Raw genomic sequence first — 18,811 nt, forward strand, 5'->3', positions numbered from 1 at the left:
CCCTTCTTCCTTCCCACTATTCTTACTCTGGTAAAATTGTTCATCACCTCCTGTTGAAACTGCTCCCAAAAGTCCCTCACTTTGTCTGCCCAGTGACAGTCTCAGTTTCTCATGCAGAAAACTCTGTTGCCTGGGTCATTTTTCAGAAGCAGCTCCCATCAGCATCAGAAAGAAGGAGCGCTGCTCTCTGTCCAGTCTTATTAGCTGCCATCTTCCTTGATTACCTCCCCCCTCACTCCCAGAGAACGAGTTATGGTTTCTTAAATACACTGTCTTTACTCACGCTCTTCCCTCTGTAGTGAATGCTCCACCAGCCCCTACTGTACTCCTATGGATCCTTCAAAGCCCATCTCAAATGGCACCACCTTAGTAAGAACATTCTTCCTATCTTCCTGTCCTATAAAACAAGCCTCTTTCTTTGCTTTTGCTTCTTTAAAGAGTTGCCTATGTAACTCCATTACAGCCCTTATCAATAATTATTAGCTAATCTCAACATCACTGTCAGCAGCTATAGCAGCCTCTTCTCTCTCTGCAACAGTAGTTGAGAGTGTAGACTTGAGTGAAATAAGCTAGACAAAGACATATACTGCAGGGTATGTGAAATCTGAAAAATACTCTGGTGAATAAAACAAAAAAGAAGTAGACTCACAGATATAGAGAACAAGCTAGCGATTACCAATGGGCAGAGGGAACAGGGGAGGGCAAAGATAGGGGTAGGGAAAATAAAAGGGTTATTATGGAGTTATATGAAATCATGTGCATGGATCTGTTGAAAATGGTAAAGCACTAAAGAATTTAAAGAATCTTTCATTCAATAAAAAAGAAGTGTGGACTTGTGGTCATAAAGACCCATGTTTGAGTATAAGTGGCTGGCTTTTAGTAAGTTTTTCATCTGTGTGTGTGTGTGTGTGTGTGTGGCGTGCTCAGTGGCTTCAGTCGTGTCCAACTCTTTGTGACCCTATGGACTCTAGCCTGCCAGGCCCCTCTGTCCATGGCATTCTATAGGCAAGGATATTGGAGTGGGTAGCCATTCCCTCCTCCAGGGGATCTTCCTGACTCGGGTGGAACCCAAGTCTCCTGCTTTACAGGAAGATTCTTTACCCATTAAGCCACATTGGAAGCCCCTTTTCATCTCTGAATTTCTATTATTTTTTTTGTGTAAGCAAAATCATAATGCCTCAGAATTTCATAGGGTTTTAGCAACATAAGGCAATGCACATTTAACACAGCCTGACATGTGAGGAGGCTCCAGTCAGTCAGTTCAGTTCAGTTCAGTCGTGTCCGACTCTTTGTGACCTCATGAACCTCAGCACGCCAAGCCTTCCTGTCCATCACCAACTCCCAGAGTTTACCCAAACTCATAAATACCAACTAATACTAATCTTTTAACAAAAAAAATTGAGATCATATTGTATATACTGATTTGTAAACTACTTTTTTCCTTAAAATAAATCATTTTCCTATCCTTATATATTTTTTTACATTTTCCCAGCTTTTCATTTTGAAAAATTTCATACAGACAGAAAGGTTAATAGATAAAAATAGCCATTCTATTTACCCTTCACCCAGATTCACCGTTGCTTTCTCTCTCTGTGAGATATTTATAAATATATATGATGTGTGTGTGTGGTGTTATGTTCTTTTTTCCGGAACCATTTGAAAGTAAGTTGTAAACATCAGTTCACTTTGGCATGTATTCTACATTTTCCTACAAAGCACTGTAGGAACTTTATCACACTCAAGAAACAGCACTGACACAATAACATTATCTAAGTCATATTTCAATTGTTCCCAAATGCCCTTTTAGTGGTTCTTTATGTCATTTGATGACTACATAGAATTCTACTAAATGGATGTCCAATAATGTGTTCAATGAATGTACTGTTGGACGTTTAGGTTCTTTTCAGTATTGCACAATTATACAGAGCCCTGAAAAAAAGTCTTTATAGTTGTTTTATTTATATATTTGACTTCTTATTTCCTTGGGGAAAATTCCTACCATGGACTTTGGCCCAAGGCAATGTAGCATTCTAATTCCTTAATGCATGAGGCTAAATTGCCCTCTAAGAAGACTGTGCCAAATTTATACCCCTAGCAGTGTACAAGAGTGCCTGTCTCCAGTCCTTTGACACCACTGGCTATTATCATTTTTATTATTTATCAATTTAATAAGAGAAATAACAGCAACTAGCATTTATGTACCACTCCTGATGTGCCAGGCACTATTCCAACTGTATGATATGAACTTGCCTCCCACTTACAATAACCCTATTACCTTCATTTTATAGATGAGAAAAGGGAGGCAGCAACCCAGCCAGCCTGAATCCAGAGACTGTGCCGTTACTGACTTTATGCTATTACCTTTCAATATAGATCTAACATTTACTTAATCACCCTAGAAGTTGATTTTCTTCACTTATTTTTCTTTTACACTTTTGCTCACAAGAATTCTCTGTTTATATCATTTCCTTTTTTTGGAGGGGGGAATGGGGCATCCTAAGATGTTTGTCTTTTTCCTAATGACTTTTAGGAACTACTTATAGAGTAAAAATACTAAATTTTTCTCTGTCATATACACTGCAGGTAATTTTCCATGGCTTGCTCTTTTGCCCCTTTGTAGTTATTTATTTATTAGTTTAACATAAGGTTTTAATTTTCTCATAGTTAAGACTGTCAATTCTTTTAATATTGGTAACTCTCCCATCCTCTCAAGAGGATAAGTATTATCCTATCTTATACCTTCACATTTCAATTTTACATCTTCAATCCATCCCATTTCTCCATGTCTTCGCCAACACCGGCACCACCTTATTTATAAACCATACCCCAAATGCCTACCAGAGATAGAAATGGGACATGGTTTGCTGAGAGGTTGGTCCCTGGACATCTCCTACTTCATTAAATGTCTCATGCAATCCCAAGGAGCAATGCACCAAAGACAAAATGGGGTTGCCATTTCAATGTTTCATAAATGAGGTACCTTACTCCCGCCCCCCACCGCCCGGCCTGCGTTTCACCTAAAATATGAAACACTTGACACGTTAGGCAATTAAGACAAAAGTCCTGCTACCACAGGCTTTTCTGAGGCAGGCTATTGTGTGCAGAGCGGTGGCAGTTGAGGGGAAAGCATGCCAAGAATTCATTTCAATTTGAAAGACCTTTTCAGGGCTTTATTTGTTCCAAGAGTTCTTTAAACATTTTAAATACAGTCCGATGAAGTGTTTCAGGCACTGTTTCAATACCGATTATGTCTCCTCTCCTCTTGAGGACAATGCTTTGCTTCAATACGCATTACGGTTTTCAGCAAAGCTTTGATTTTAACATTAGCCAGTCCCATTCTTTCTCGCCTTTGCTCTTTGTCCAAATATTGTGGCTGAAACCATTACTCACAAAATGAAACAATTAGTGAATTTCCAAATACACTTCAGGAGAAATACAGCAGCCCCATTGCCCGAGTACCAGTTTGGTGCTTGCAGTGCCTTGCAACACAGTGGATAATCAGTCAATGTTTGCTAAGGAAATTAGCGAAAGTGCACATGGGGTCCAGGAAAAGAGTAGCTATTAAGTCTATAATGAACAAAGGGCGGCATACTCCGAAAATTTTGCAGGGGAGCTTAAGCCTTTAAAATTGCAACTTTAATTCATTTACTCATTTAGCTACTAAGAGAATTTTCCAATGTGTGTTCCATAAAACATTAGCTCTATGAAACGCAGAGAAAAAAAAAAAAAAGGAGTTTAAAAGTTAGAGACGCATACTCCATCTCTTAGAGATTGGTGGTGCACATTTGCATATTAAAGGCTCTATCTATCCCCTCAGAATAGAAACACATCTAAATTAATTTTAACTCCATAAGGGCCGAAGTCAGGTCTGTTGTGCCCATTTATGTGTTCCAAGAGTGTCACATACTGCTCTAAGATATTTATTGAACTCTTGGTCTCCTGCTGATAAAGAATTACCCCCCAAACTTGGTGGTTTAAAACAAGAGTTATCATCTCACAGTTGTGGGTCAGGAACCCAGGCACAGTTGGAATGGGTCCTCAGCTCAGGGTCTTCCAGGCTGCAATCAAGGCATTGAGTGGGCTGCAGTCACCTCAAGTCTCATTTGGGGAGGACCCAATTTCAAGATTAGTTGTAGCTGTCGGAAGCCTGCAGGTCCTCACTTGCTGTTGGCTGGAGGCTTCAGTTCTTTGCTCACAACATGACAGCTGGCTTCTCTCTGAGCAAAAGATCAAGGGAAGATATCAGGATGGAAGCCACAGTCTTTTTATAACCTAACATTGGAATTAACATCTATCACTTCATCCATCACTTCTGTTTGTTAGATGTGAGTACATAAATCCTACCTACAACCCAAGAGGAAAGGCTTACACAAGGGTGTGACTGTTGGGAGATGTGGTCATTGACCAGCTTAGAGGCTGCCCACCACAAAGAATGACTGAAAGTAGCCAACATTTTCCATACTTACTCAACCTCCTAACCTTTTTCAAGTAATAGTTTTTAACTTAGGAGGACACTTCAGAAAACATGCAAATCTAACTGAGTGCTTGGTCCTAAGGCATAAGATTATTCTTTTAAAATATATGTGTGTGTGTGTTGACTGTCAACACTACCTCCTTGAATAACTCAGAAGTTAGCTAAATCTGAAGTGTCCTCTGAGAATGCATCATCCTAGAAGAAGCAGACTTTGTTGATCAGCAATACAGATTCCAACCAACAAAGATGGGTTAGGATTCTGCCGTGTTGTAACTTTCTGACTGACTATCCTGTGTCCTCCCTCATGCACCTTCTTAATGGAGCACTAAACATGAACTACCCTTGGCCAGTGGGATGTTACCCTCAGGATTTTGAATTTTAAATTAGTCACATTAAATGCAGAACTAGTGGGCAAGCATTCATGGAAAAACTTGTATTGGAACTGGCAGAGTCATCAAAGCTGATCACAAATATAAAAATTCTCATTTTGGGTGCTTAGTAGAATTGCAATTTCCCATCCTGTAAAAGATTAGGCTTTTGTCAGTTAGACGTGAGAGAAAGTGGTCTATATTATATTTAAAATAGAAGCTGTAAGAGCTATTAGATTGGCTAGCCTTTCCCTTTTCCAGATTCTGGGATCATGGAAGCATGAGGCCTCTACTGGCTTGGGCCCACCACTGCAGACATATAATGGGAGTGAAAAATGAACCACTGTCACCTAGGCCACTGAGACGTTGGGGCTGTTTATTACTGTAGCATAAACTCACTGATATAGTAGTCCTAGCAGCAAATGTCAGCACTCAGTGTCCAGCAGTGGTAGATTGAGTGTCCAGCAGAGGTGCCGCCAGTGGTGGTAGTGTAATCAGCCATGATTTTGGTTGTATCTTTTCTACCTAACCTCACTTCCTTCCTGTCTTTATTATGAAGCTGGTTCTGTAAGTTATATCCTTCTAATAAGTCCCTTTCCTGCATAAATCACTCAAGGCAGTTTTCCACTGCTTGCAGCCCCAAACCCTGCCTAGTAAATTCTGTTTTATCCAATAGGAATCTATTAAGCCCAGAGTGCCCATCACTGTCCTAACTTCAGGCAAGCTTATGATTGGAACTCAATAATGAATAAGACACACCTTATCTCAAGTAAGGCTTCCCTGGTGGCTCAGATGGTAAAGCATCTGCCTGCAATGGTGGGAGACCCGGGTTCAATCCCTGAGTTGGGAGGATCCCCTGGAGAAGGACATGGCAACCCCACTACAATATTCTTGCCTGGAAAATTCCATGGACGGAGGAGCCTGGTGGGCTGTAGTCCATGGGGTCGCAAAGAGTTGGACACGACTGAGCTATTTCACTTACTTTATCTCAAGCAATCTACAATCTCATTAAACAAATAATAAGCAACAAGTTGAGAACTAAAGGAAACTAGTTAAGAAATCTGAAATAAGCCATGTGAACCTGAAGTTAAATGGGTGGGTACTTTACCTAGAAATGTTCAGAAGAAACATACAGATGAAAAGAGGATGTGTGTATTTTAATCTCTTTATACTATGCTTTACTTGGCAAAATTCATCTTTCAATTAGAGTAACATTTTCTTGATGCAGGAAATATTATTACAACCATGCATGGCACACAGGAAACATTGAGTATTTATCTGTTGAATGATTCACTGAATGAATGTGATCACGGGAACCTAAGCTGTAGAATCAGTGACTAGGGTTTGAGTCTTGCCTCTGCCACTTACTAGCTGTGCGCTGCATTGCAGGTACCTTTTGGCTTGTTGTTGTTGTTCAGTTGCTAAGTTGAGTCTGACTCTTTGCTGCAACAGGCCAGGCTTTTCTATCCTTCATTATCTCCCCAAGTTTGCTCACATTCATGTCCAATGAGTTGATGATGCATCTAACTATCTCATCCTCTTCTGCCCTCTTCTCCTTTTGATTTCAATCTTTCTCAGCATCAGGATCTTTTCAAATGAGTCAGTTATTCACGTCAGGTGCCAAAGTACTGGAGTTTCAGTTTCAGCATCAGTCCTTCCAATGAATATTCAGAACTGAATTCCTTTAGGATTGACTGGTTTGATCCCCTTGCTGTCCAAGGAACTCTCAAGAGTTTTCTCCAGCACCACATTTCAAAAGCACCAATTCTTCGGCTCCTGAGTCTGAAACAGAGACTTCTACAGTCTTCATCACAAAATGGAGATGCCGCTCTTGGTTTCTCAGAATTGCTGTCAGAATTGAATATATATGACAGCATACAGGAAGCATGCAATAAATAGAATATAGGCATTTAGACACCCATGTATGTGTACCTATATGTGTACATACTGCTCAGAATTTATTTCAGTTCATTTGTTAATGCAGGTAGAAATAGTTCCTGAGTACCTACCATGTGCAACACATATTGCTGAGGAAAGGAGCAATATAGTGAGCATCACATAAACCTTAAGCGAAGTGGGATGATAAGGGAAGTTCAGCAAGCTAGGAGACTTCAGTACAGGGAATGTTTGGGATGAACACTTACAAATATCAGCAATTTTGCCCTTTGTACTTTCCAAAGTTCTGGAAATCCTCCCAAGTTCCACCCTCTAATACTTCTGCTAAGTCGCTTCAGTCGTGTCCAACTCTGTGCGACCCCATAGACGGCAGCCAACCAGGCTCCTCCATCCCTGGGACTCTCCAGGCAAGAACACCGGAGTGGGTTGCCATTTCCTTCTCCAATGCATGAAAATGAAAAGTGAAAGGGAAGTCTCTGTCGTGTCTGACTCTTCGAGACCCCGTGGACTACAGTCTACCAGGCTCCTCCGTCCATGGGATTTGCCAGGCAAGAGTAATGGAGTGGGGTGCCATTAATACTTCTACCAGCTTAAAAAAAAAAAAAAGCAAAAGGCAGATGAGGCAGATGCTGTAAGTTACTTCTTCAATACCTATTTCTCCTTTCGCATACTCTTAACATTTCCATATGGTCTTCAGGATATTCACATGTCCTGCTGTAATATACATTTCCTAACTCTCCCACAGCTTAGGGTGGCCATGAAGCTCTCGCCTACGAGACATCAGCAGAAGTATGCTAGGCATTTCTGGGAAAGCTTTCTTCCGTGACATAGGTGTTACCTCCTCCTCCCGGTCATTTCCTACTTTAACCAGCTTGGAAACATGAAGGGGAGGTCAGAGTGGAGTGAACAACCTGTGTTCAAGAGGACACCATGGGGAAAAGAAAGTCACCCACCAAAGATGGTGGGGAGGGGAGCTAGAGGAGCCAAATACCCTGATGGCATTGCGAGACGACCCTATGACCTGAATAAGCCACTACTGTTTGGGTCTTCTGTGAGGCAGCAGAATGATGAGTCTTTGATGGTATATTTATCTGCTTGACAAATATTTAATAAGCACCTACTATGTGCCAGGCACTATTCTAAGCCCTGGGGGTAGGGCAGAACAAAAAAGACAAAAATACTTATCTTCAAGGAGCTTACTTTTAGGGTTAAGGGTGTAAACAAGACAAGCAGTGAACTATGTTTTATGTTAGTGCACAGTTCTGAGGAGAAAAGTAAACCATGGAAGGATAGAGGCTTCAAGGGAGGGAAGGTTACAATTTAAATGAGGTGACCAGCAAAGTCTCTGGTGAGAAGACATATCGAATCAAGACCTGTGGGCAGTTAGGGAGCAAGTCATGAGGATACTGAAAGGAAGACTATCCCCGCAGAAGGACCAGACTTTCACAGCTGAGGTGGAAGGGGGTATCCTGAGTTATGGAAATAAACAGAGCCAAGTGTATGGATGAAGAGAGTGATCAAGAAGGAGGGTGGGAGGTCATGGGTCTTTGAGTTGACTGGAGAGTACAGATAAGATAGTCATATAGGGCAGAGGTTGCCAAGCCTTTCCAGTAAAGGGTCCTTGATTTTAGCCTTTGTAGACGCGGGTTCTCAGTAGGGACAGCTCAACTCTACAAGAAGCCTCTGAGACACTATATAAACAAATAGGTGTGGCTGTGATTCCAAACTTAATTTCTAAAAGCAGGCGGCTGGATTTGGCTGGAGGGCCAGAGTTTGCAGATCTAAGGCAGGACCATGTAGATCAGTACAAGGACTTTGGCTTTTACTAGAAGTAATTTGTTAGTGATTGGAAAGATTTGAGCATAGGAGTGACAGATCTGAATTGCATCTTACCAGGATCACTTTCTGGGTGTTGAGTAGAGAATAGAAATTAGAGAGTAGGGGTAAGAGTGAAAGCCAGGAGGCCAGTTAGGCGACAACTGCAATAACCACATAAAATATTTCCTTGGTTTCCAAATCATCATCAAGAGTATGACAATGTTACTCAAATGATTTATTCAACTCACCCTGCTGCTGCTGCTGCTAAGTCGCTTCAGTCGTGTCCGACTCTGTGTGACCCCATAGACAGCAGCCCATTAGGCTCCTCTGTCCCTGGGATTCTCCAGGCAAGAATACTGGAGTGGGTTGCCATTTCCTTCTCCAGTCAACTCACCCTACCTCATGCTTAATTAATGATACCCACCTCCCCAACAAAGGGGAGAAATGCAAGTGCTTTGAGCCCTGACTTGCCAAGCAGAACAGGAAGTCTTTATCTAATTGAAACAGTGGGGGAGATTTTAAATAGGCAACACACAGGAGCCAAATTAGAATAGACACAGGACATCAAGGCTCACAACCCCTACAAAAATCAAAAACAAAAGCAGCACAGGCCAGCTGCAAACTCAGGCGATTTGCAGAAGACCCAGAACCAAGGCTTTTTGTTGACAATAGAAGGAGTTCATCACAGATATTGAGATTTGGATAGCTAACATGGAAAGCTATTTCCCTCCCTTCTACTGAACATGATAAGCTGGCCCTGGAGTCAGGAAAGTCCCCTGATAAAGGGCAGTCATATCTGATCAGGTCTGGCTGAGAGGAACATGCTCAATGACCATCTAAGGGTACCGGAGGTTTGTTGAGGGGTGGAGATTGGCAGACACTCTTTTTTTGTTTTTAATGAAGTATATTTGATTTACATACTTGTGTTAATTTCTGCTGTACAGAAAAGTGATTCAGTTATACACACACACACACACACACACATTCTTTTTTAACATTCTTTTCCATTATGGTTTACCCCAGGACACTGGATATAGTTCCCTGTGCTATACAGTAGGACCTTGTTGTTTATCTGTTCTAAATGTAATAGTTTGGATCTACCAACCCCAAACTCCTAGTCCATCCCTCTCCCATCCCTTCTCCCCCTTGGCAACAAGTCTGGTCTCTATGGCTGAACACTCTTGTGGCCTCATCACCACACCACCCTTTTCCACTAAGAGGAACCCTCACCTTTGATCTCCCTGCTCTGAATGGCCAAGTCCCTGTGCAGACTGGGCCCTTCCCTGCCCCGGGGATGACTCTTTATTGGTCTATGCCAGCTGTGGGTTCTTGTTCTCCTTGGTAAATGTGGTGGCCATGAGAATGTACCTCTTAGATCCTCTAATGCAGGAAGTGTAACTGGACATCAGCCCACCTGCTGTGCTCACATAGCCGTCACTGGTTTGGGCACTTCTGGTTCCCATGGGCTGCTCCCAGCTGATGATAGTATGTGGCAGGGATTCTAAAACAGGCTTGTTTCTGGGAGACACAGGACTCATCAACAGGTCACTCCACCTTGTGTGCTCCCCAAAGGCTTTGCTGAACTTGCCTGAGGCTGCACTGTGGGGTAAAGTGCTTCTCTCTGCTCTTTTCTCTGGGCCAAACCTGCATCGCTATCTGAAGGTTCTCTTAGTCTTATTGGCTCCCTTCCCATTTTCTCTCACAGACATTTCCCCTAAAAATTTCTAGCATGTTTAATCCTATCTCAGCATCCACTTCTCAGAGAACCTGGACCAACACAATTAAAGAGTGGGCTTGTGATACAATTTTGGTCAATGTAATGCAAAGGAAAGTTGGTGGGAGAGCTTCCAGGAAGCTTGTCTTTGTTCTTAGAAAAGAAACCCAGGAAGGATGATTTTGTTTTTCTGCCTTAGGACCAGGGATGGGTCTAGATTTTATAGGGCATAAAGCTTACCTAATTTGAAGCAGCTTCTTTTTGTAAAATAATACATATACTTATTTCGGAAAATTTCACAAAAGTATATGGCCATTTGAGTACGTTTCTAAGCCGTGAAGGGGTCTTTGAAAGTGAGGGACCCTGAAGCTTAAGTTTCATTAGCTTCATGGAAATCTGCTGCCTCTGCTCTTGATGTTGCCATCAACATATGATGACTGGAGCTGGGGCAGCCATTCTGGGACCACGGAGGGGGCCAACTCAAGAGAATGAACATAAAGGAAGGAACACACCATTGCTGTTGTTTCTAAGCTACTTGAGTTCCCAACTCTGAAACTACCTATCTCTGGATTTAGGGTTTAGAGAGCTAACAAACTAATAAATGTCCTTATTCCTTAAGCCACATTTAGTTGGGCTTTCTTTACTTTGCAGCCCAAAGTGTTTTAAATGATACAGACATATTTCTGAAAAGGTTTCATCTGGCAACCCCATTCTCTGTTATGCATTAGATAAAGATCTATCTGGGATAAGAAGATTAAAGAGAGGCAAGGTGGCAACTGCAGAGCAGAGCAATTGAGTCTTTACAGTTGATGTTTCCTTGGACAGCCAGACATTCTTCTGAGACGAGGTAAATGAATGATTGAGTTGGAGAATTTACTTGCCTCTGGGGAAATGATCTAGACTTTGGTTGTGACACAGAGCAGTGAGTCGGTGAAGAGACAACAGGATGGTACTTAAATCACAAAATTGCTTCAGGCTGTCCCTACTGTATCACCTTGGAAGCAGCAATGAGAACCTCATCAGGGAAAAAGCACTGGCATTGAACCACAGGCCTTAATGGCACACATAAAATCCTCTACCTGGGTTGACAATAAATACAGGTATCTTGGTAACTGTCAGCTAATAATACACTGAACTTCAGCTTTATGTCAGGCACTATGCCAGTACTTTATACACAAGGTTTCACCTACTCCTTATAGAAAATTTGTGACAGAAGAATTATTATCCTTTTTTACAGATTAGGAAATTGAGGTTCATAAAAGTTGAATAACTTGCCCGAAGTCACACAGTTTTGAAATGATGGAGCCAGAATCAAATATCAACAGTTTGAATCTAGCGCTAGCTTTTTCTTGTCTCATCTTCTTCTTCAAGACCTTCCCAACTTTTCCTAAACTGTTTATATCAAAGGCCAGGTGGTAAATATTTTCAGTTTGGTGGACAAGTATCTGTTGTAACAACTCCACTTTACCACTGCAGCACAAAGTCCTCCACAACAATTAATGTGGCTGTATTCCAATAAAACTTTATTTGCAAAAACAGGAAGTGGGTCTGACCTGGTTTGTGGGCCATCTAGTCTACTGACCTCTGTACTACATAATCATTCACTTGTTTCTCCTACTAGCTCTCCTGTGGCTTCCACCAACTACTACAACCATGCCCATTCCGGGTGACATACAGAGTTCAGTTGTGACAGTGTAGGAGGATTACTGTGAAGTTATTGAAACTTCAGCAACATTGGAGCACTTATGCAGGCTTCTTCTAAGGCCCTAGGTGGGGCCCTAGCAGTGTGATTGCATAGTAAGCATATACAGATATAAGTATAGATATATTTGATTTTCATAAGAAAGATACTTTAACAGTACTTCCTCTCCCTCCTCCTGGAGGAGGAAATAGCAACCCACTCCAGTGTTCCTGCCTGGAGAATCCCATGGACAGAGAAGCCAGGTGGGCTACAGTCCATGGGGTCACCAAAAGTTAGACATGCCTGAGCAATTGAGCACAAGCACTCTCCCTCCTACTTCTCATACAGGAGGCCTTGAAATGGTCATGGGCATTTTGGGGTTCTGGCCTAGGAGGAACCCTTTAGTTTGGTTCGAGGGGGATGTTTTTGCAGCTCACAGTCGTATATGTGTATGGTTAGGCTATTGCCTGCTGCCTAGTGTGGGGACAGCTTCCAGAGCACTCCTATGACCCACTGTGGCACTCATCCATCATCGTAACCTGAAGGTGTAGGCCTAAAGATGACACAGTGCCAAGAAAGTGTCCCATAGCACCTGGCACTGGAAGCAAGTGGGTAGTGGGGAGGAACCAGGCTTGAAATGTAGGAAGGCATTACCTTGTCAGTGGAAAATTCTTTTAGGCATCAGACGTGTCAATTTCTAAGTGGAGGACTGGGTTCTCAGCCATGTCTAATCAAAGCAGAATTTCTCTCTTTTCAGGAAAACACTTGATCATGCGGCATTCGTGACTATGAATGCACTACACCATTTTTATGGGTAGTACACAAAATAGTAAGGTGCTTAATGAATGTTAGCTATTTTATTTCACTTTGCCTTCTTTGTTCTACAAAAATGACTGGAAAATAGAAAATTGATAATGTTGATATTAGTACTAAGAAATGTAGCTCTCAGGAATGTAACACAGTATTAAGAACCAAGAGGAAGAACACAGAGCAGCCAAATCAGTGGATTCTCAGCCACCTCTTGATACTAATATAAGCTGGCCAATCACATCCAGTGGTGAAGGAAAAGAACAAGATGGAAGAACATGTACAAAGTATGGGCGCCGTATCATCAAAGATGCTGCGTGACTTGAGATTCCACTGTTTTTGCAACTAGGGAGAAGCCCCTCCTTCATCCCTTACGACACTTAATGCATTTTCAGCTGGTCATTTTTTATAAAAGTTGGGCAGTGACTAAAGATACCTAATGTCCCTGAGCCTCAGTTTCTTGATCTGTAAAATGGGGATGATACTAATATGATTATTCTGAGACTTGTACTAGGAAGTATGTGTGAACATGTGTAACAGAGGGTTGCATCCCTGGTAGGGGCTCAATACATTTAATTATCTTCCTCAAACCCGGTTGTTGAACACAGAAGGACCAGCCAGACAACTTTGAAGGCCTGTTTGCCAGTATCTGCCAATGTTCACACCATTTCCTGAGTCTGTCCGTGGGCTTAGGCACGATGCTGAGTAACATCCTACGCTTGCTCAGAAATGATTTCAACAGTCTGCAGCAGGCACAGCTCCCTGATCCAACGTGAAAATGTTTGTCCTTGTGCCCCTAGGAACAGGTCCAGGGTGATGAGTGCTCCAGAGAAGGTGTAAGAAGGGAGGGAAACACTTGAAACCTTTTTGGGAAAAAAGAAATAGTGGAGACCTGATCCTTCCTGAACTGGCCCTGAACTTGATCCTTGGAGGGAGGTGCCTATGCCACATGCATTTCACCCTCAAGTCTATCCTGCAAGCTGGAGATTCTTAACCCCTTTCACAGACGGGAAAACTGAAGCACGTGCGTTCCAAAGGACTTGCCCAAGGAAACATGGCAGGACAGTGGCAGAGCAGGGCTAGAGTCCCTGTCCTCTAAATCCATCTCTAGTGCTCTGTGGCACTGACCCCTCCTCCATCACAGACGCTGTGGCTCTCCCTCCTACTCATGGCTCCCCTGGTCCTGCTTAGTCCCTGCCACCTACCCTTACCACACAAGAGGAAGGACATTCTGCAAAGTTGCTGTCTATGATAAGCCAAGCGTCTAGAAATTCTAAGGTCATGGGGGTGTCTCTGAGGATGCAGGACCTTGAATTCCAAGTCCAGAGAGCTTGGTCTCTGTTTTCAGGAGTTTATCAGCAAGAAAATATTCTTTTCAAGATCTCCACCCACTCATTCATTCATTCCAATGTGTAATGAGTGTCTGCTACATGTCAAGAGCTGTGCTGGGCATGAGGAAGCAATGGTGATCATGATAGATCTGGTTCCTGTTCTCCTAGACCTTGCACTGCAGTGGGGAAGACAGACAAAAAGATGGGCATACATATAAAAAAATATTGCTGCAAAGGGTGATGAGGGTTAAGTTGGAGTTCAAATAGGAAGCTGAGATAGGGACTAAAACTTTGAATCAGGAGGTTCAGGGTGGCCCCTCTGAGGAGGTGATATTTAAGCCTAGTCCTAAAGAATGATGAGGAAGCAGCCAAACAAGGAGTGAGGAATGGGGGTAGGGAAGGTTAAGGGAACAGCATGGCTGAGCCCTGAGACAGGGAAGCTGGGCCTGGTGGAAGAACTAAGTGCGGTTGGGAGCATACGGAGAGATGGAGGAGGTGGTCAGAGTTGAGTTTGGAGAAGTCGTCAGTCAGATAATGGAGGGCCTTGTAGTCACTGGAAGGAGCTGGTTTTTCTGAGTGCCATGAGAAGCCACCGAACTTGAAATGCATTGCTTTCTAGCTGTATTTTGATGGTACAGTAAATCTAGACAAATGTAAAAGTCTGAGTTTGAACATTCATCTCATGGTAGGCTGATTGCATTAATATCCCTAATTCTTCACCCTTCTCTATATCCATATGCTTTATCATGTGACCTTCACTTCCTTTTGGTAAAGATTCACCTGGAATCCGGACTGGACACAAGACTTATTTTGAAAGGATAGTTATCAAATGCGATGCAAGCAGAGACTTGAAAAAGCACTTGCATGTTTCTCCTTCCTCGGCTATCACCATCAAACATATCCGGTCTAGCTGGAGGGAGAAAGACACGGACCAGACTTGGAATCCAGGCATCTCATTCAAGGGCTTCCTAGACCAGCTAAACAGCCAGCCAATTCTCATACCAGAAAGAGAGATGACCAAGCAAAACACAACTGACCATAGGCACGTGAGTGAGCCCAGCCAAGATAAGCCCAGCCCAGAACACTTTGTGCAGACTTTGAGCTAATAAATGTTTACTGTCACGTGTCATAGAGGTTTTGTGGTTGTATATTACATAGCATTACAGTGGCAATAGATAACTCATATATACCTCAAACTCAAATTGCTTAAATCTCAATTTCTGAAACCTTGAAATCAATAGTTCAGATGGAGTGTCTGGATGGTTTACTCTTTTTTTTTCTTTTGTTTTATTTTTAAACTTTACAATATTGTATTGGTTTTGCCATATATCAGCATGAATCCGCCACAGGTATACACATGTTCCCCATCCTGAACTCTCCTCCCTCCTCCCTCCCTGTACCATCCCTCTGGGTTGTCCCAGTGCACCAGCCCCAAACATCCAGTATCGTGCATCAAACCTGGACTGGTGACTCGTGGTTTACTCTTTACAACATGAACTCTGGAGTCTTTGTATCCTGGATTCATATCCCAGCTCTGCTATTTATTATCTGTCAATGATTGAACAGATTTGATTCTAAAAGTGAATTCGGTTTGATTCTAAACACGAACTTGCCCCTCCTACCATCTTACTGGGGCTTCTCCTTTGCCCTTGGACGTGGGGTATCTCCTCACAGCCACTCCAGCGCCTACCATCTTTTCTCTGGCCTTGGACATGGGGTATCTCCACACAGTTGGTCCAGCGAAGTGTAGTGAAGCCTTCTTCAGTGATCAGTGCAAAGAAATAGAGGAAAATAATAGAACAGGAAAGACTAGAGATCTCTTCAAGAAAACTAGAGATACCAAGGGAACATTTCATGCAAAGATGGGCTCAATAAAGGACAGAAATGGTATGGACCTAACAGAAGCAGAAGATATTAAATAGAGGTGGCAAGAATACACAGAACTATATAAAAAAGATCTTCATGACCGAGATAATCACCATGGTGTGATCACTCACCTGGAGCCAGACATCCTGGAATGTGAAGTCAAGTGGGCCTTAGGAAGCATCACTACGAACAAAGCTAGTGGAGGGGATGGAATTCCAGTTGAGCCATTTCTAATTTCAAAAGATGATGCTGTGAAAGTGCTGCACTCAATATGCCAGCAAATTTGGAAAACTCAGCAGTAGCCACAGGACTGGAAAAGGTGTTTTCATTCCAATCCCAAAGAAAAGCAATGTCAAAGAATGCTCAAAATAATGAACAATTACACTCATCTCACACACTAGCAAAGTAATGCTCAAAATTCTCCAAGCCAGGCTTCAACAATACGTGAACCATGAACTTCCAGATGTTCAAGCTGGTTTTAGAAAAGGCAGAAGAACCAGAAATCAAATTGCCAACATCCACTGGATCATCAAAAAAGCAAGAGAGTTCCAGAAAAACATCTATTTCTGCTTTATTGACTATGCCAAAGCTTTTGACTGTGTGGATCACAGTAAACTGTGGAAAATTCTGAAAGAGATGGGAATACCAAACCATCTGAGACCTGCCTCCTGAGAAATCTGTATGCAGGTCAGGAAGCAACAGTTAGAATTGAACATGGAACAACAGACTGGTTCCAAATAGGAAAAGGAGTACATCAAGGCTGTATATTGTCACCCTGCTTATTTAACTTATATGCAGAGTACATCATGAGAAATGCTGGGCTGGAAGAAGCACAAGCTGGAATCAAGATTGCTGGAAGAAATATCAATAACCTCAGATATGCAGATGACACCAACCTTATGGCAGAAAGTGAAGAACTGAAGAGCCTCTTGATGAAAGTGAAAGAGGAGAGTGAAAAAGTTGGCTTAAAGCTCAACATTCAGAAAACTAAGATCATGGCATCCAGTCCCATCACTTCATGTCAAATAGATGGAGAAACAGTGGAAACAGTGGCTGACTTTATTTTTTGGGGGGCTCCAGAATCACTGCAGATGGTGACTGCAGCCATGAAATTAAAAGATGCTTACTCCTTGGAAGGAAAGTTATGACCAACCTAGACTGCATATTAAAAAGCAGAGACACTACTTTGCCAACAAAGGTCCATCTAGTCAAGGCTTTGGTTTTCCCAGTACTCATATATGGATGTGAGAGTTGGACTATAAAGAAAGCTGAGCACCAAATAATTGATGCTTTCAAACTGTCGTGTTGGGGAAGACTCTTGAGAGTCCTTTGGACTACAAGGAGATCCAACCAGTCCATTCTAAAGGAAATCAGTCCTGAATATTCATTGGAAAGACTGATGCTGAAGCTGAAACTCCAATACTTTGGCCACCTGATGTGCAGAATGGACTCATTTGAAAAGACCCCGATGTTGGGAAAGATTGAAGGCAGGAGGAGAAGGGGATGACAGAGGATAAGATGGTTGGATGGCATCGCCGACTCAATGGGCATGAGTTTGAGTAAACTCCGGGAGTTGGTGATGGACAGGGAAGCCTGGTGTGCTTCCATGGGGTCGCAATGAGTCGGACACGACTGAGTGACAGAACTGAACTGAACTGAATGAATGCACAAGATATTTCACTTTTCTGAGGCTCGGTTTCCTTATCTGTAGGATGGATTTAATGATTATACCCACCCCATAGGCTGTTATAAGTATCAGATGAGAAAAACACACTTTGTAGATATTAAATACTCTCTCCAACTTTTAGTTGTAATCACCAATGTATTCATGAAAGTGAAAAAGGAAGCAGCTGCTTGGAAAGCATGGCCTGGAGAAGAGATACAAGAACGTTAATGGAGCCTTGTGTTGATGGTCTGCTCTGGTTAGTCAGTTGCATCTGTTTTAGGGAATAACAGAAGAACATAACATGTTCCATGGGGCATAACATGCTTTGGTTGGAAACCACATTTCAGGTGATGGATTGAAAAGGAGAGCCAGAAGCTAAGAAACTGTCAGGATAGTGTTATCAGAGGCCCGGATGTGGCCTCCCAGGCTGGCCTCATCCACACAGCACAAGGAGGTGCTCCACACAGTGGAGTAAACTCCAAATAATTGAAAGACCCCGATGTTGGGAAAGACTGAAGGCAGGAGGAGAAGGGGACGACAGAGGATAAGATGGTTGGATGGCATCTGATTGCAAATTGATGGCAATTGATTGAAGCGTCCTGCCTGTTAGACATGGTCCTGAGGCCAACAGTGGTTGATTGGGTGAGGGTCACTCTCACCAGTCAGGCAGCTGTTGAGGGTAGTTCCTCCTCCTCCTCTCTGATCCCACTCCTGCTTCTTCAAAGGCCCTGCCTCATTGATTCCTCCCTCTTGTGTCTTGAAGCCCTGCCTCTCCCTGCATCCAAATGTGCTCAAGCCCCTTGTTCAAAACCATCTCTCCACCGGGCCATGCTCACCCGCCTTCCTTTCCTGCCACACTCCTTCAGAGAGTTGCCCACATTTCCCACTTCTTTCTAACTCTCCACATTTGCCTCCACCTCTCAGAAGCATTAGATATTAGTCATTTCTTAGACCCCAAAAACCAACTGTTTATAAAAGTCCAGCGGCTACATCTTTATTAACTCTCTCTTCCATTGTCTTGTTGTTTTGATGTCTATGACCTTGGGATTTTGATACTTTTTAAAAAGAAAGTTGCAGTAATCTCTTGGTCTGTCTACTAATCTACATTTCATATCATTTCCAGACTCCTCTCTGAATCACAGTTCTGAGCCTGGCTTTCTCCTGCAGAAAATATCTCAGTGGCTCCCCAG

Source organism: Bos mutus, chromosome 5 (genome assembly GCF_027580195.1).
Source record: "Bos mutus isolate GX-2022 chromosome 5, NWIPB_WYAK_1.1, whole genome shotgun sequence".
In the NCBI taxonomy this organism is placed as follows: domain Eukaryota; kingdom Metazoa; phylum Chordata; class Mammalia; order Artiodactyla; family Bovidae; genus Bos; species Bos mutus.